Below are 13303 nucleotides of genomic sequence, written 5' to 3' on the forward strand. Positions count from 1 at the left end.
GAGATGAGGTGACAGTAGCCACTTAGTGGAAACCTGACAACGTCTGTTAGGTCGTGATTGTAGTCTGCATTGACAGAGTTACACATCATGTCGCCGATCTCTGGAAATACTTCTTCTATCGGGGATTTGTCACCGCTTAGTGTAATCCTTTCTCTGAGGTCTGGGGCCACACGCGCAACAAGGCACTCACAGGGCCTTTAAAAACCACCAGTTTCTCTGTCCTGCTTCAACAAATAGTGCTGTTTGAGACCGTCCAAAGCAATGGGCTCTGTACCATCAAAAAGTCTTCCGATTCTGGTTACAGGGTATTTGGGGAGGGCGGCCAGGCTGCTGGTGTACTTGTGGCCGCCCACATCAATGTGGACAGGTGCATTGGATTTTGTGAGTGGTGCCGGTGTAGGGATGCCTTGGTTGTTCAGCGGAGATGCAGGGGATCTAGTGATCAGAGGTCTTGACATATTGGGCCCACTGTGCCTCTGGCGGATAACCGCGCGGGCCGGGGCGGGAGAGAGAGACGGCCGGCAGGAGGGCGGGACTCCCGGTCTGGCTTCTCTAAGTAATGCCCGAGGAGTAGTGCCCCTTCCACTGCCCCTCATTTCCCCCTGGAGCCAGGGGATCGGGGCAGCGCCTGCGCCGGGCGTGCCGCGGGTGTTGCGGCGGGAAACCCATGTCTGGGGCCGCCCGGGGTGGAGCCTGTCAGTGATTTCATTGCTTAAAATGGGCCCCCAAGTTGGCCGGGCGCGGTGGCTCACGCCTGTAATCCCAGCACTTTGGGAGGCTGAGGCGGGCGGATCACGAGGTCAGGGGATAGAGACCATCCTGGCCAGCATGTTGAAACCCCGTCTGTACTAAAAGTACAAAAATTAGCCAGGCGTGGTGGCGCTCACCTGTAATCCCAGCTACTTGGGAGGCTGAGGCAGGATAATTGCTTGAATCCGGGAGGTGGAGGTTGCAGTGAGCCGAGATCGCATCACTGCACTCCAGCTGCCCATAGAGTGAGACTCCATCTCAAAAATAAATTTAAAATAAATAAAATAAATTTTAAAAAAAATGGCCCCCAAGTGTACTGCTAAAGTGCTGTCTAGTGTTCCTAAGTGCAGAAAGGCTGTGATGTGCTTTACAGAGAAAATATACATGTTAGACAAGCTTGGCTCAGGCATGAGTTATAGTGCTGTTGACAGCAAGTTCAACAGCATTGAGTCAACAATACTTTACATCCAGAAGGAGGAAGAGGAAAGTCATTGATGCAGATGTGAGACCACTCTGAAAAGTACCCAAGTAACACCTATAGTACCTGGTAAAGTTATGGAAAAAAGAAGAAGGAGAAGGAGAAGAAAGAAGAAGAAGGAGAAGGAGAAGAAAGAAGAAGAAGGAGAAGGAGAGGAGAAGGAGAAGGAGAAGGAGAAGAAGGAGAAGAAAAAGGAAAAACAGGAAGAAGAAGAAGAAGAGGAGGAGGAAGAAGAAGAAGAAGAAGAAGAAGAAGAGGAAAAACAGGAAGAAGAAGAAGAAGAGGAGGAGGAGGAGGAAGAAGAAGAAGGAGAAGAAAAAGGAAAAACAGGAAGAAGAAGAAGAAGAGGAGGAGGAGGAGGAAGAAGAAGAAGGAGAAGAAAAAGGAAAAACAGGAAGAAGAAGAAGAAGAAGAGGAGGAGGAGAAAAGAAGAAAAGAAGAGTGAAATTTGTGGATTCATGAGATGACATTAAAAATTTAGTGGACTGGCCAGGCACAGTGGTTCGCCTGTAATCCCAGCACTTTGGGAGGCCAAGGCAGGCAGATCACGAGGTCAGGAGTTCAAGACCAGCCTGACAAACATGGTGAAACCTTGTCTCTACTAAAAATACAAAAATTAGCTGGGCGTGGTGGTGCGCACTTGTAATCCCAGCTACTCAGGAGGCTGAGGCAGGAGGATCTCTTGAACCCAGAAGGTGGAGGTTGCAGTGAGTCAAGATTGCACCACTGCACCGCAGCCTGAGAGACAGAGTGAGACTCCATCTCAAAAAAAAAAAAAAAATGTTTAGTAGACAGCATTGTTGTGAGGCTGACAGCCAAAGAAATTTGTAGTCACATTACCCAAGGTCAGGAAAATGCAAAACTCTTCCCAGCTTGTGTTTTATTATAAAGAATAATACATATAGTTAGCTATTGGTAAGAAATATATATTAAACAAGGTGTGTGTAGATAAAAACACATAAAACAAAAATATGTATTGGTTGGATGACAAAAATGAAGTGACCAGAGGCATGGAAGCTAACGGTGTATTTCTCCAGGAGCGATGGTTCAGTATCGGCTAGCAGTGTTCACAGTGTCTTTAGAGAACATACTCCAGCACTCACCAAGGCCATGCTTTTTGCATCACAGCTAAGCTTCCTGCATCCACCAAGGCCTTGCCTCCTGTGTTATAGCCATGCCTCCTGTACCCACCAAGGCCACGCCTCCTGTGTCATGGCCCACCCTCCTGTACCCACCAAGGCTGTGCCTCCTGTGTTCATCACTGCTATGCCCCCATTCAGTAGCCACACTACACTTCCTACACCACAGCCTTGCCCCCTGCACCCACCGCAGCTATGACTGTCCAATAGCCACACCTCCTCTACCACAGCCACACCCCCAGCACCCACCACAGCCACACCCAGCACCCTCCACAGCCACACCCCCTTCACAGCCACACACTCCACAACCGCACCCCCTCCACAGCCACACCTCCTGCACCCACCACAGCTGACTATGCAATAGCTACACCTCTCCTACCACAGCCACACCCCCAGCACCCTCCACAGCCACACCCCCTTCACAGCCACACACTCCACAACCGCACCCCCTCCACAGCCACACCTCCTGCACCCACCACAGCTGACTATGCAATAGCTACACCTCCCCTACCACAGCCACACCCCCAGCACCCTCCACAGCCACACCCCCTTCACAGCCACACACTCCACAACCGCACCCCCTCCACAGCCACGCCTCCTGCACCCTCCACAGCTATGACTATCCAATAGCCTCACCTCCCCTACCGCAGCCACACCCCCAGCACCCACCACAGCCACATCCAGCACCCTCCACAGCCACACCCCCTTCTCAGCCACACCCCCCCACAACCACACTCCCTCCACAGCCAGCCACGCCTCCTGCACCCACCACAGCCACACCCCAGCACTCTCCATAGCCTTACTTCCTGCACCTTCCACAGCCACGCCTCTTGCTCTGGCCTTCACAGGCTGCAGTAACGTCTCCTCTCCTCCCTCCTTTCCCTTAACCCTTGTGGCTAATCTTTAGGTTCCTGTAACATCGCTTTTATTTCTTTTACTTCTGCTGATACTTCTGGTTAAATTCTTTTCATTTAAATGCATTCCAGCATCCGTCTCTCTTCTTTTAGACCTTGGCTGACTTCCTTCTTGACCAGCTGCTCGGAAGCTGTCTGGCCTCTCCACAGGACCCATTCATTTCCCTTTCTTCCAGAATCCCCTTTTCCCCAGACTTCAGCAGGAACCTGTGCCAACGAGATCCACAGAGCAGAGTAATTTCTCTTCGATATTGTCAGTCTTTTCTCTCTAAGGAGATAGGAATAGCACGGGTAGTTGCAGGAGTATGGACAAACCCAAAGAGCCCCTGAAGCAGGGGCTGGGCAAAGCAACCAGAGGGTAGAGAAAGCCCAAAATAAGGCAGAGAAAGTGACCAAAACCCTAGTCAGGGTGACATGTCCGTGACTCTTCCAGGCAAACCCAAATAAGGGAGAAAGGGGGCAACAACAGGAGCGGGGAGAAGTCCCTGAAATCCCCTCCTTTTCCAGAATACCTAATGAGCATTCCACCTCCTTATTAAAGAAACATCCCGGCTGGGCGTTGTGGCTCACACCTGTAATCCCAGCACTTTGGGAGGCCGAGGCGGGTGTATCATGAGGTCAGGAGATCGAGACCATCCTGGCTAACACGGTGAAACCCCATCTCTACTAACAATACAAAAAACTAGCCGGGCGTGGTGGCGGGCACCTGTAGTCCCAGCTACTCAGAAGGCTGAGGCAGGAGAATGGCGTGAACCCGGGAGGCGGAGCTTGCAGTGAGGGGAGATTGTGCCACTGGACTCCAGCCTGGGGGATAGAGCGAGACTCCGTCTAAAAATAAATAAATAAATAAATAATCAAAAAAGAAACATCCCTAAAACAAGAAACCCAGCCTCCGTTGTGCCTGACTTGTTCTCACGGGCATGCCAGCGCTTCTCTCAAGCGCACACTTCCGCTTTACAATGGAAGCTTCTCGCCTTGAGCTTCATTCTGATTCGACCCGTGCCTGAATTCGTTCTTGTGATGCTGTCAAGAACCTGGAAAACCGGCTGGGGCTGGGGTCTCACTGGCATCCGGAGGCCTACCTGAGCCCTCCAGCAGAGCTTCTTTCTCTGAGATATAAACACAATTGCATGATTTTCACCTTAAAAGATAAAGAGAGCTATCCACCTCCAGTCTTCTTCATAGTCAAATTTCTAAAAATAGTTTCATTTCCCTCCTAACTTCCCTTCTGGCTCAACCCCATTCAAAATCTAGCTTCCACCTTCCCTCTATTGAGACTACTAGAACACAGGACTCCAGTTTTACCCAGAATCATGAGAGTTGTAGATACTTCCCATCCTCTGCCGCGTGCCCTCCTGCTGACTTTTGGCACAGATGCCATCCCCTCCTTCCTTCCTCATTGCTCCATTTCTGTGGTTCCTGCTCTTCTGTCCACTGCCACTTCATTTCAGTGACCTGAGTGTTCACATGTCTCTCCTTCTCCCAGTCTCTCACATCGTTCTCAAAGGATCTGTGGATTCACCCAGCCCAAATGCCAATGACTGTCAAGTTTCTCTCTAGATAAATCTCTCTTCAGCACTCCAGACCAGCCTTCCAAACGGCTGCCTGGGTTTCTACACTGAAAACCCAAATCATGATTAGCACCTCAACTTCATGTGCCCAAAGCAGAAGCTCTGTCTTCGCTTCATCAAACTTATCCTTGTTTCCTGAGATTCCTGGTTTGGGTATTTCCTACCTTGTCACTCAATTTCAAAACCTGGGAGCTGACCCACTGATCTCAAGACAATCATCCAATCATTTTAACCCTGACTCCTGTAGTGGTGAATTCTGTGTGTCAACTTGATTGGGCCACAGTATGCCCAGATATCTAGCAACACATGGTATTTAATATATAATGGGTGTGTCTGTAGTGTTTCTGGAAGACAGCAGCATTTGAATTGGTGGACTGAGGAAAGCAGGTGGCCCTCCCCAATGTGGGTGGACAGTGTCCAATCCGTTGAAGGCCTAAATAGAACAAAAAAGGTGGAAGAGGGTTGAATTCACTCTGCCTGACTGAGTTGGGCCATTGAATTGTTCCTGCCTTCGGTGCTCCAGGTTCTCAGGCCTTCAAACTTAGACTGGAATCTACAACTCTACACCACTGGCTCTCATGCCCTCAGGCCTTTGAACTACACCATCACCTTTCCTGAGTCTCCAGCTTGCAGGTAGTAGATCATGAGTCTTCTCAGCCTCCATAATCCTGTGAGCCAGTTCCTCATAATAAATCTCTCCACACACACACACACACACACACACACACACACACACACACACACACACACATTCTATTTGTTCTGTTTCTTTGGAGAATTGTAATAATACTCCTAAATATTTCTCAGATTTGTCTTGCCTCTGTCACCATTGCCTTATTTCAGATTCATCTTTTCTCACCTGGATTAATGCAGTAATCTTCTAGCTCAGTGGTTCTCAAAATGTGCTTCCTGGACCAGTAGCCTCAGCATCCTCCATGCTAGAGCTTCTCACTAGACATCCAATTTAAAAGAATGTCCAAGTTATAAGACTCCAAGAATGTGACAGTTTTCTAAATTGTTTGCTTTATTATCTAAAAACATGAAAGTGGATAAATCACACAGCTTGTCAAGATCCTGATTCTTTTTTGCATCCCCTTCCTCTGTTCAATTCTGTTCCAAAATTAAAGTGATTCAAAGCACCTGTGTTCATTAGCCACATGTTTTCTTTCTCATTTCCATCTGCATTTCCAAAGCCTTAACTGCTCACTATTTTTAGGAAGATGAAGGCAATAGATCTTTTGTTCTTTTTCTATTAACAAGGATCTGTACGTATCTAACACACAGTTCCTTTTTTTATGACTTTGGAACATCATGAAAGCATTTCATGATATTTCATTAAAAAACAAACCCTGAACAATAGTTTTAAACCCTGGGAAGAACTTGGAATCAAGATTTTAAAAATACAACTGAAAAACATGGTAGGAACAAAGTTCAACTGATGCTTATGTTGAGAAGTGCCAGGCAGATGGGGCCTTTGGCAGTGGGTGGGACCCTCCGTTCCCACGGTGACTGCTCCCACAGAGACAGATGGAGTTTCCCCTTCAGCCATCAATACCTTTGCGACCATGATTACAGTTGTGTCAACAGGTTCTCAGGCTGTTGTTCCCATTTATTTAACTGGCGGAGCTTTGAAAACCCCCGATGTCCAAACCAATGACCTTAGACCCCTGGGACTGCGGGGAAAGCAGTGGATCAGGACTTTCTAAAGATCCCTGGTGACTGCAATGTGTCACTGAGGTTGAGAACCATAAATTAAACTGTTTCTTTCCAGAAAGTACTTACAGATTATGTGATTGATCTCTTGCTGTTCTTCTCCTGCTAGTGAATGATTTCTTCTGACAGAGACGATAGAAATTCAGTTTTTCAAGGAACTACTTCTTTAGTGGCCTACTGCAAAGGCAAAGAGGCAAAACGTCAACAGCGACAACAATAATAATATTTAATGTCAGATGGCCATGTATAGGAATCCAATTATTTTCAGAAAAATAAACTATCAAGAAATTGATTTTATAACCCATAAATGCAGAATTGAAAATAAGAGTCTTATTTGGGAAAACTGAGATTCGATTGTTTTTTTCTATTATCAAATGCAAATGTCTCAGCAAAGATTATGTTGACTGTGTGGGTGTTTGTGTGTGTGCGTGTGTGTGTGTGAGCAAAATGCCTGCTTTGTTTTTATCAACTGAACCAACAAGTAACACTTAAAAGTCTCAGCAGGGGAAGACTTACGAACAATCAATCTTCTGGCTGCTGTGCAGCCAAAGGAGATTATTTGATCATCAATTATTAAGTAAGGAAAGTCAATATGGATGTCTCCAGATTCTAACATGTGCCCTAAACAGTTTTTAAATAGGCTAGTATGCACCTAGTATGTTTGTTTATATTTATCATGGGTTTATATATATTTATCCTTAAAATATTTTAAGTATACCTTTACATTATAACCCTGTGTTCATTATAACATATGCAAAAATAGAAATTAAAAGGGATAAATTGGAGATGAAATAAGCATTATTTAAAAATACTTGCATTGTATCTAAGATATGAAAACCTATTTTACTTTCACTAGAAAATATTCTAATACAACAATGTGATTGGACGTGTATTGTTATTTTTGAAAAATTGAGCTTGAATCTTTTGATACAACTTCTTTTGTGAAGTTCTGGCTCTAGATTCCATTTATTTTGATGCCTGGTTTCTATCTCCTTCATTGTTGCAAAGGGTTCTTTGAAACACAAGAATCCAGACAGAAGCCTGTGGCTGTGCTGCCCTTGCCAGCTGTGCATCCCAGAGTCCAGGTCCACCTGCCGGCTTTGCAGAGATCTGAAGGGAGTCAGGCTCATCTTTCCTGATGCGGTTCAGGAGGCCTTGCAAATCGATTAGAAGGGGTTTTTCTTTTTATGTTTTATGAAGTGGGTTCTTCATTTGGAAGATTTCAAAACATTAAAAAAAAAAAACTCTGTTCCTCAATTTTTAAGTGTGTTATAAGAAATTTCACAATGACACAGAATTTTCTCATCTCTCTTTCAAAAAAGGTTGTTTTTTTTCTCCTTGTTAGAATCTAAAATTTGCCTTGAAAGAGTAGATTTTTGTCTGTTCTTTTTATTGTTATTATTATTTTTTGTTGTTGTTGAGATGAGGTCTCGCTCTATCGCCCAGGCTGGAGTGCAGTGGCGCAATCTCGACTCACTGCAAGCTCCACCTCCCGGGTTCACGCCATTCTCCTGCCTCAGCCTCCAGAGTAGCTGGGACTACAGGTGCCCGCCACCGCGCCCGGCTAATTTTTTGTATTTTTAGTAGAGACAGGGTTTGACTGTGTTAGCCAGGATCGTCTCGATATCCTGACCTCGTGATCCGCCCGCCTCAGCCTCCCAAAGTGCTGAGATTACAGGCGTGAGCCACTGCCTCTGGCCGTCTGTTCATTTTTTGAAAATATCTTCCAGGCAACAAATTACTAAGACATTTCTATTTACAGAAACGTTTAGCAGCATTAGCACATTTTGGTTGTAATGTTTAAGGTAAAAACTCTGGTTTAAATATTTTATTATGAGATGACCTACAAATTACCATGAATGCCAAAGACTTTCTTGGTTGTTCTCTGTATAATTATGATACTTCTCAATTAAGAGATTTTCAACTTAATAATAACACCTATAAATTCACTTAACTGGATGTGGGCAGAAGTTCATGAGTAATAATTGAGTGTAGGGGCCGCTCTCATTATGGAACTTCTGCTTATTTCTCAGATGCCCCCGCCACCGCCTTGTGACAAGGGGGCATAAACCCTGAATCCAAATGGCAGATCTGATGGCTCCCCCCATGGATTTGGAAACCGCTGGTCTAGACAACCAAGAAGGTGAGAGTTTACCAGGTATTCAGCAATTCTGCTGTTTATCTTTTTTATTTTTTCATTTTATATTTTTGTCTTTTAAAGTGTTAATCATACAGGTCTTCTTCACTTCTTGCTACACGTATTTCTACGTATTTTTAATTAGGTCGTTATTATCAATGGGAAATTTTAAAAAGTGGCTATTATATGAAATTCTGAGCACCATTGCTTCTGGATATTGGCCCTACCACTTACCAGCTTTTGACTTATACAAATTACTAGCTTCTTTGTGCCTCGGTTCCCTCATCTTTACAATGGGGATAACGGTACCGTGTGCCTCTCAGGGTGGTTATGAGAATGAAACTAGCTCATGTGTGAGAAACACTCAGCACAATGCCTGGAGAGAGTGAGCTGTCATGATGATGATGATGATGATGATGATGATTCTCCAGCCATCTCGCTGAATTCTTTTTTTTTTTTTTTTGAGACAGAGTCTTGCTCTGTTGCCCAGGCTGGAGTGCAGTGGCTGGATCTCAGCTCACTGCAAGCTCTGCCTCCTGGGTTTACGCCATTCTCCTGCCTCAGCCTCCCGAGTAGCTGGGACTACAGGTGTCCGCCACCTCGCCCAGCTAGAGTTTTGTATTTTTTAGTGGAGACGAGGTTTCACCGTGTTAGCCAGGATGGTCTTGATCTCCTGACCTCGTGATCCGCCCGTCTTGGCCTCCCAAAGTGCTGGGATTAAAGGCTTGAGCCACTGTGCCCGGCCATATTTCTGCTGGATTAGTCTTGTTACTAAGAACTTGATTGGATTCAAGTGTGGTTATTTGGGAGGTCTACCTCACAGGTGCTGTTCTGTTCCATCAGAAGACTTTTATTGTCTGGCAGTCTCTCTCTGTTGTCTTTTTTTTTAAATTGAGACAGGATCTGGCTCTGTTGCCCAGGCTGGAGTGCACTGGTGCAATAGTAACTCACTGCAGCCTCAAACTCTGAGGCTCAAGTGATCCTCCCACCTCAGCCTCTCAAGTAGCTGGAACTATAGGCGTGCATCACAGCCGGCTAATTTTTTTATTTCTAGTAGAGACGAGGTCTTACTACATTCCTCAGGCTGGTCTCAAACTTCTAGGCTCAAGGAATCCTGTCACTTCAGCCTCCCAAAGTTCTGGGATTACAGGCATGAGCCACCCACGCCCAGCCAGGCTGTCTCTTTTTGTGATGTCAGCAGCCAGTGATGCACAGAGCTTATATCTGTTAATTCAGTGGAAATTGCAAAATAGTGGTATTATAATTGTATCAGCCTTTATCTTCATTTATTATCTGGAACACTAACTTTTCCTTATCTATTTCAATTTGCAAAGGAAAGATGAGAAGAGAGCTGGAAAATTTTATTTTCCCCCCATTAGCATCCTCCAAATGTGACCAAGGAGCCAATGTACATTCTTTATTTTTTTTTCCTTGGGAGGGAAAGGAGTTGTGTGTATTTAATATGATTATGTATTTAGTATTATTATGAACCAATATGTTTAAACATACTTGATGTGCTTCAATCAACTGTGGTTATTGAGCATCAAATTGTTCCACCGTTGATCAGTGGGAAGTTTTTAGGTTTGCTCCTGAGGCCTTCGGATGCGACCTTACTTCTTTGCTATGTGGGTGACCAGATGTTTCAGGTCATTTCTGCCCCTGACCAGGAATCAGCCATCTTTCCAAGGAGCCCTTGTTCATTCAAGTGAGCAATGGACACAGAAACCACAGTCTGAGGCAAGCGCTGCTCCTAGCTTCAGGGTTGGTCAGTGGTTCTCAATTTATCAGCAGACAGAAACAGGACCTAAGTTGAGTTAGTTTTGTTTCTTAAGGAAAAAAACACACCATACATTAATACTTATATTTCCAATTCAAGTTCAGCAGTTCTCCTGTAGCTGGGCACAGTGGCTCATACCTGTAATCCCAGCACTTTGGGAAGCTGAGACAGGCAGATCACCTGAGGTCAGAAGTTCAAGACCAGCCTGGCCAACATGGCAGAAATCCCGTCTCTACTAAAAATACAAAAATTAGCAGGGCGTGGTGGTGGTCACCTATAATCCCAGCTGCTTGGGAAGCTGAGGCAGGAGAACCTCTTGAACCCAGGAGGCAGAGGTTGCAGTGAGCCAAGATGATGCCACTGCACTCCACCCTGGGCAACAGAGCGAGACTCCATCTCAAAAAAAAAGTTTTCTCCTGTAGAGCAGCACATTCACAGGGATGATGCTGATGATGATCACAATTTGCTTTCTTAGGTTATGCTTTTTTTCATAATAGAGTCTTTGTTTACCTGTTTCATATTATGTTCATTTTCTTAGCTTTTTACTTTCTATAAAATGTTTGCTTGGTTACATATGTCACCTTACCAAATTAAGCTGTTTAAATAGGTAATGTACATACCTGCTATAAAATTAAAAATAAAAAAGGGTCCATGTGAAAGGAAAATATTACTACCTGCAGTGTAGGTCCAGGCCCTTCCGTCCCCTCAAGTAGCAACCTCTTTCTGCTGCATCCTTCCAGAGAGAGCGAGTGTATTCCAGTATATGAGCGTCTTTCTTTCATAAATTGTAGCACTCAATAGAAATGACCTTTTGTTTTCCCTTAAAAGTTGTATCATTCAAGGTTCAGGGCAGCAAAGAGAAACTGCTCCAGGTATTTTAAACAGAAAATGATTTAATGCAGGGATTTAAAAATTGTTAGGCTTCTAAGAGCAACTCGTAGAACACAGCCTAAATGACTTCCCAAGAAAGCTTCTGCCTCTGCAGAAAAGGAAATGGTATGTAAGTGCTGCCTGTTACTATTACTATTATTATTGGATAGACAGATAGATGATTGAAAAGATTATATAATAATAGAGTAACAATAATAGCAATAATAAACAGATGAAGATGGATAGTTTTTCACTGGTAGATCAACAATGAGTTACTCAAGTTTCCTCTACTGAGCAGTATTATTTTGTGACCCATTTTTGCTTCATGAATAATGCTGCCTTAAGATCCCCTGTATATTCATCTCTGTGCTCCTGAAAGCATAGATGTTACAAAATTTCTGGGTCTTAAAGCACATCCATGTTAATATTGGACAGATATTACCAAATTGCTCTCCATAGAAACTATAACAAATATTTGAAATGACTTGTTTCTCCACACTTTCACCAATAGGGTGAACAGTTTTTTAAACATTTCAAAATAAAATGGATGAGATGATGGATCTCACTGTGGTTTTCCTTTTCATTTCTCTTTTGGAAGTTATTCTTACATTAGGGAAGTAATACTTTGTCACATGCATTGAGTATTTTCCCTCATATTTATCTTTTAAACTGTATGCTCAGTCTTTTTTTGAATTTTATGAAAAAGAATGTCTTATTTTTAGACTTCTAGGCTTTGTATTATAATCAGAAAGTCTTTCTCACTGATATTATAAAATTAAAATGCGATCATTTTCCCTGAATTTTCTGTATTTTAATTTTTTACACCTAAATTTTTAAGTTATCTGGGGTATATTTATATTTTCACAGGAAGGCTTTTGATTTTTGTATATTAATTGTATTTCCACCACCTTACTGAAGTGTCTTAATTTCTTTAGCAGTGATTTTCTAGTTTATTCCCTTCAGATTCCTTGATATACACTGTGTCTCCAGCACTGAAAGAATATTTGCACCACCTTCTCAATTTCCTTCCATTCTTCCTTCTCTGTTTTCTTCTTTTACCTTCCTCCCTCTGATTTTATCAGCTAGTGTCTCCAGAACAATGCTAAACAATGGTGTATATCCTTGTCATATTTCTACCTTATTGATAACCTTTCAATATTTCTCCATTAAATGTAATATTGGATTTTACATCAATTAAGAAAATATTTTTCCATTTTATTAAGAAGTTTTAAGGAATAGATTTCAAAATTTGATCAAATCTTATTTCAATATCTGTGGAGATGATCTTTTTTTCTAATTTTATCTATAAATATGATCAATTTTATTGATAGATTTTTAGTATTGAGCCATCCTTGTATTCTACTTATGAAGACAATTGATCATGATATAAAATGCTGCTGGATTCCATTTCCTAATATTTTACTTTAAATTTCTGCATTAGTAATTTTACTTCAGATTGCTTATGAGATTATTTCTTAGGGCTATCCACTTCAGAATTTGGTGTCAGCATTATGCTGACTACATAAAAATTTTATGTTTCCCTTTTCCCCCTGTGCTTTGGAAACCACTTAAATATCTTTGGTTTACCTCAACCTTAAAGATCGGTAGTCTTTATTTGTAAAATCGTCTGTGCTCTTTTCTCTCCATGGGGGTAGTCTTTTGAAACCATTCTCTCATTATTTTTTGATACTCGAATTGTTAATATTTTCTACATAATTTCCATTTATTTTTCCTAGAAAATTATCTATTTTATTTACTAGGTATTCTGATATTCTTTTTTTTTTTTTTTTGAGACGGAGTCTCGCTCTGTCACCCAGGCTGGAGTGGAGTGGCCGGATCTCAGCTCACTTCAATCTCCGCCTCCCGGGTTCACGCCATTCTCCTGCCTCAGCCTCCCGAGTAGCTGGGACTACAGGTGCCCGCCACCGCGCCCGGCTAATTTTTTGTATTTTTA

This window comes from Colobus angolensis, unplaced genomic scaffold (genome assembly GCF_000951035.1).
Source record: "Colobus angolensis palliatus isolate OR3802 unplaced genomic scaffold, Cang.pa_1.0 Scaffold756, whole genome shotgun sequence".
In the NCBI taxonomy this organism is placed as follows: domain Eukaryota; kingdom Metazoa; phylum Chordata; class Mammalia; order Primates; family Cercopithecidae; genus Colobus; species Colobus angolensis.